Source organism: Notothenia rossii, assembly GCF_949606895.1.
Source record: "Notothenia rossii genome assembly, chromosome: 4".
NCBI classification, from domain to species: domain Eukaryota; kingdom Metazoa; phylum Chordata; class Actinopteri; order Perciformes; family Nototheniidae; genus Notothenia; species Notothenia rossii.
This window is the reverse complement of record NC_136902.1, coordinates 26910623-26916622: the sequence shown is the minus strand read 5'-3', so window position 1 is coordinate 26916622 and position 6000 is coordinate 26910623. Positions and strand designations below refer to the sequence as shown.

The 6000-nt window shown below is 44.9% G+C and overlaps 1 protein-coding gene across 1 annotated transcript in view; it reads left to right on the top strand.

The window, feature by feature from the left end:
* The first annotated feature begins 2317 nt into the window (after positions 1-2317).
* The window catches only part of arih2 (ariadne homolog 2), a 71615-nt gene continuing 67932 nt past the window's right edge, over positions 2318-6000 (top strand). The window contains exon 1 of the mRNA XM_079674500.1: positions 2318-2322. The gene's annotated coding sequence lies outside the window, so the exon portion shown is untranslated. The remainder of the gene's footprint in view (positions 2323-6000) is intronic.

Below are 6000 nucleotides of genomic sequence, written 5' to 3'. Positions count from 1 at the left end.
TTTTCAAAGCTGCTGTGTGGACGGGGCGTTACGCGATTCTGGGATTTGTAGTCTTTCTAGTTGCGTATTTTTCATAGTCTTATATGCAGTGTTGTGCTAGTTACTGAAAACCAGTAACTAGTTACCATTACTAGTTACTTCATTTCAAAAGTAACTCAGTTACTTTACTGATCACTTTCACCCAAAAGTAACGCGTTACTTTGAACAGTAACGCATTAGTTATTTAAAAAAAGGGCTCCCATTTTGCCCTTATAGCCTTCATTTTAGTACTGTTATTGCATTGGAGAATAATACAATCTGTTGATCAAGAAATAGCAATAGAAATAGTAGAAATAGCCTGCATGTGTTCTACATCATACCGTGCAATGGCTTTATCAACTTTTCCCTGGCTAGCAGTCCCTCGGTTAAAATCCAGCCGCTGTTGCTTAGGTGGAGGTGGAGTGGCGTCGGATGAGTCTGGGTCTGTGGTCTTAGCTAGGCTACTAGCTTCGTCCCAGCATGTTGTTTCTGCAGATGCTTCAACATATTTGAATTGCTGTTTTGGGCAGTGGATAGGATCTTTGACCCGCCAAGACACAACTTACATTTAACTGAAACGTTCTTTTCTTTGTGCTCGACAAAATTGAAATAGTGAGAATATCTCCAGGCGGAGAAACTCGACTTGAGGTCCGCAGCCGCCATGATAGTCTTGTTAGTAAACACACACACGCCCACAGCGCGTCTCCGCATGTGACACAGGAAGTATCTAAGTACATTTACTCAAGTAATGTACTTAAGTACAGTTCTCATCTCTGTTCGCCTCGCTGTTGGCGCCGCTCACCAACGTCTAGGAGCCGAGACTATATAAAAAGAATAACGGAGTAACGCACCATGTAGTAACGGTAACTGAGTTACTGAATTAAAAAGATAACGCGTTAGAGTACTAGTTACTGCCAAAAATAACGGCGTTACAGTAACGCGTTACAAAGTAACGCATTAGTCCCAACACTGCTTATATGACATCCGTGACTTTTTTGACAAGGAAATAATTTTTTAAGATTGACAAACATTATGTCATTCGTGGCACAATTTAAACGGGATCGAAAGATACGTCTTCTCTCTCCATTGACTTCAATACATAATTTTTGCGAAATAAGGTCCCATGGACCGGAAGTAGATGGGCGTGACTTCGCCACACTATAGAAGAGAGCAACCCATCCGGAGTTCTCTCCCGCTATGTTATGGCCCCACCCCTTTTTAGGTGAAAGCATTCGCTGTCATTTGACTGGTGGTAAATACCGATCTGAGATTTTTTGCTAATCACATAAAACATTTGCAATACCTTGACATTTTTAACGATGTAATTGTAGTTAGAGGATTGGCGTCCAAATATAGTTCAATTTAAAGCAATGTGGAATCATATCCTGTCAGTCTACTGGTGGAAGAGTGGCAGGCCGCAAGCTAACACTAAAACTGGTGTTTCCTTGACTTGTCGGTATTTTATACATTAACGCAGCATCTACAGTCACTTCTTTGACTTAAAATTCCAACTGATTACTTTGATGATTGACATTGACCTTATTAGCATCAGAATGTTGCTGTGAGGAAGTGTTACGGACGTGCTTGTATTGACACAGACAGGTTGGTTCGGATCTCTGTCCTCTCTGTGGATGGCCTGGAGACACAGATATTAAGACCTTAAAAGTCCCCTAAAATTATAGAACTTTGGATAGTTTTGCGGTTAAACTTGCAATACACGATACAGCAGCTTTGATTCATGATGCAACTATTTTTCCTGCTTAGCGCCAATTCTTTGTGTTCACGGGAATGTGGGCAGGCCATTATTTCGCCAAGCAGTGAAGGCACTGCTCTCATCTATTGCTAGTTGAGAATGCATAGATTATCTACCTTGTTGGTCTTCTAGTTCCCATTGTCTGACTTTTCTTCTATGACCTTCCTCATAGCTTGTGATTCCCTCCCCACTCTCTCCCTTCTCTTTCATGCCAGCTATTTATTTACCTCTTATCTATAATTTCCTTTTGTCTCTCTTTTATTGTCTTCTACCATTAGCTTACCAGTCTGTCTCTAAGTTTTCTGTGAGTTTTTATAAGGCTCTTTGACCCTCCTTCCCCTCATTGACATTTCTCCCTCTCTCAACAGCCTTTCTTTCTCTCTGAGTCTCTTTACCGTACACACACACACACACACACACACACACACACACACACACACACACACACACACACACACACACACACACACACACACACACACACACACACACACACACACACACACATTCCCCTCATTTATATTCCACCCGTGTCAGTCTCCTTGGAGTTGTATGAGGGAATCAAATCCACCTTCATATTCATCTTTTTTTTGTTCTTCTTATTCCCTCTCCGACTCAAGGTCTTATTATTTTCTCTATTCTTCTTCCCTCTCTGTAGTGTGTGTTTGAAGGAGAAAGGCAGTATAATCGGTGAAAAATATTGACTTACTTTCATTGTTTACAATGAGGCAAAAATAAGAAGAAAATACTCACCTAGCACATACAGTGTTTACACAGTGACATGACGTGAAACTACATTGTCTGAGTTTCTTCCTCAAAGCAGAACATAAAACAGAAAAGGACAAGATGAGAAAAAAACTGATGAAAAATGAGGAGAACCCTGTCTAGTGTGTAGAGGACAGTCAAGGATGCTTGCAGCTTTAAAGGTCATCTCCAGCGTTGTTTTCTTGTTTTCTTGTTTCCAAAAAGAAGCACTGCCTCACACTTCTGGTGGCAGTAAAGAGGCAAACAAAACTCTAAGTGGAGTGAGGGGTAGCCTTCTGACCGTGAATCGTCTTGGCCTATTAGTAGGGATGTCCCGATCACCTTTTTTGGCTCCCGATCCGATTCCGATCATTTGATTTTGACAATCTGCAGATACCGATTTTTCCCGATCCGATCTTTATACAATGCATTAAGAGAAAAAAAAAGGAAAAAAGCATTCAAGTTGTCCCTTAAGGTTAATATTTTATTGAAATGACCCATTCTATCCAACATGGATAGCTTCACAGCAGCATTGGATCAAAACAAAATAAAGCTTATCAGTGGTTCACCACAAAATAACCATGGAAAGAAATTGGTAAACAAAAGTTCTGGGGCAGTTTCTCTTTCCTTTTAAAAGTCTCTGAAAGTGTTGGTTGTTTCAGTGCCATTACCTGAGTGGCCGCTTTGTACTCGTCGTGTTCTTGGTGGTGTTTGTTTCTCAGGTGGCGTATTATATTGGTCGTGTTGAACGTAGCTCTGTTCTTTCCACCACGCGGAACCTCCACCTTGCAAACATTGCATCTGGCTGTTACACTGCCTTCGATTTCAATTTTAAAATACTTCCAAACTCCTGACATATTCTCTGTCCCGACTCCGGAGTCACCAGCTGAATGTAGCCTCTCGTTAGTTTACTGCTACTATTAGACACTGCGCCATGCCCACTCTGTTGCCAGATTTGAGAGAAATAAGCAACCAGGTCTTGGTTGCTTATTTCTCTCAAATCTGGCAACAGAGTGCCCAAAAGAATCAACACATACATGATGTTGTGTAATTATTATAAACCAAAAACTAAGGCCTCAGATTGACTTTAAAACGTGAACATGGTCATTTTTGTTTTGTAACATTAAATAAAATAATTAAAATAATTAATTTAAAAAAAAATCCCCGATCCCCGATCTTTTTCTCCCGATTCCGATCTTTTGAAAATCACGTGATCGGCTCCGATCCCCGATCACGTGATCGGATCGGGACATCTCTACCTATTAGTGTGATTTTTAAAAGAGCATCAGAAAAATGAAATGACCTTAGAGACGATGTTCATTAACATACTTTCAATTAATGTCACAGTCTTTATCAGCCCGTAGAGATAATAATAATAATAAATGGGATTTATATAGCGCTTTTCTAGACCCAAAGACGCTTTACAATATGAGTCAGGTCGACAAACAAAACAAGAACAAGAACAAAAACACAAACAAAAACAAAACAAAAACAGAAAAGCAGTCAGGAGGATGTTGGTTCAGAGGGGGGAGGGGCGGGTTTAAGGATAAGCAGAGTTGAAGAGGTGGGTTTTGAGACGGGACTGGAACAGGGTGAGGGAATCAGACTCACGGAGGTCTTGGGGGAGGGAGTTCCAGAGCTTCGGGGCTGCCACAGAGAAGGCTCTGTCTCCGAAGCTCCGGAGTTTGGCCTTGGGGATTGAGAGCAAACCGGCTGAGGTGGATCTGAGGGATTGGGGTGGTTGGTAGAGGATGAGGAGGTCAGTGAGGTAGGGGGGGGCCAGATGGTGGAGGGCTTTATAGGTGAGGACCAGGAGTTTGTAGTGAATGCGGTGTGAGACGGGAAGCCAGTGGAGTTCTTTGAGGACCGGGGTGATGTGATGCCATGATTTGGTGTGGGTGAGGAGTCTGGCGGCTGCGTTCTGGACACGCTGGAGTCTGTTGAGGGATGTTGTGCTGATGCCGAAGAGGAGTGGGTTGCAATAGTCAAGGCGGGAGGAGATGAAGGCGTGAATGAGTCGCTCAGCTGCGGGGCGGGTGAGAGAGGGACGGAGTTTGGTGATATTGCGGAGGTGGAAAAATGAGGTTTTTAAGACTTGGCGGATGTGGGAGTCGAGGGAGAGGGTGGGGTCGAATATCACGCCAAGGTTGCGTGCCTGGGTGGAGGGGGAAACAGGGGTGCCATCGATGGTGAGTGTCAGGTTGGGGGTTTTGCTGAGGGTGGATTTGGAGCCGATGAGGAGGAGTTCAGTTGTATTACTGTTGAGTTTGAGAAAGTTGTGTTGCATCCAGGATTTTATTGCAGTCAGACAGGATTCGATGTGTGTGAGAGGGGGGTTGTGGGGGGATTTGGTGCTGAGGTAGATCTGTGTGTCGTCAGCATAGCAGTGAAAGTCCAGGTTGTGATGGCGGAGAATCTGACCAAGGGGGAGGATGTAGATGATGAAGAGGAGGGGGCCGAGTACTGAACCTTGGGGAACACCTTGGGTGACTGAAGCTGTGGTAGAGGAGTGATTGTTGAGGGAGATGAAGTGGGATCTGTCGGAGAGGTAGGACTGGAGTGCAGTACCTTTGATACCGATATCCCGGAGTCGGGTAAGCAGGATGGTGTGGCTCACGGTATCGAAGGCTGCACTCAGGTCAAGGAGGATGAGGGTGTTGAGGGAACCGGTGTCAGCAGAGGTGAGGAGGGAATTGAGGACTTTGATGAGTGCTGTTTCTGTGCTGTGGTGAGGACGAAAACCAGACTGAAGGGGTTCAAAAAGGTACTTTTTTTGGAGATGGCGGTGGAGTTGTTTGGAGATGATGCGTTCTATTGTTTTAGAGAGAAAGGGGAGGTTGGAGATGGGGCGGTAATTACTGAGGGAGGAGGGATCCAGACCGGGTTTCTTGAGGATGGGAGTGACAGCAGCAGTTTTGAAGGCAGAGGGAACGGTTCCTTGGGACAGGGAGGAGTTGAAAAGGTTGACAATGTAGGGGCAAAGGACGGGGAGGGAGGACTTCAGAAGAGGGGTGGGTAGAGGGTCAAGCGAGCAGGTTGTGGGTTTGGAGGAGCTGATCAGTTGGAGTATTTCAGGGGGGGTAACCAGAGTGAACTGGGAGAGAATGCCGTGGGGAGGAGGGCTCGGGAGGTCAAGGGAGATGGAGGGAGGAATTGTGGCGGTGGATGTTGGGGGAGATGTTTTTGTGACAGATGCAGCGGATAGGGAGTGATTAATGGCAGTGATTTTGTCAGAGAAAAACTGGAGGAATGAACTGCATGTGGAAGTGGAGCACGGGGTTTGAGGAGCTTGTTGACGGTGGAGAAGAGGGTCCTGGGGTTACGGGAGGGGTCGATGAAGATGGTGGAGAGGTAAGCAGATTTTGCGGCATTGAGGGGGTCTCTGTAGGTAGTGAGATGGAGTTTGTAGGAATCATGGTGAACTGTGAGGGATGATTTCATGGTTAGGCGTTCAAGCTGGCGGCCGGTTTGCTTCAGTTTACGGA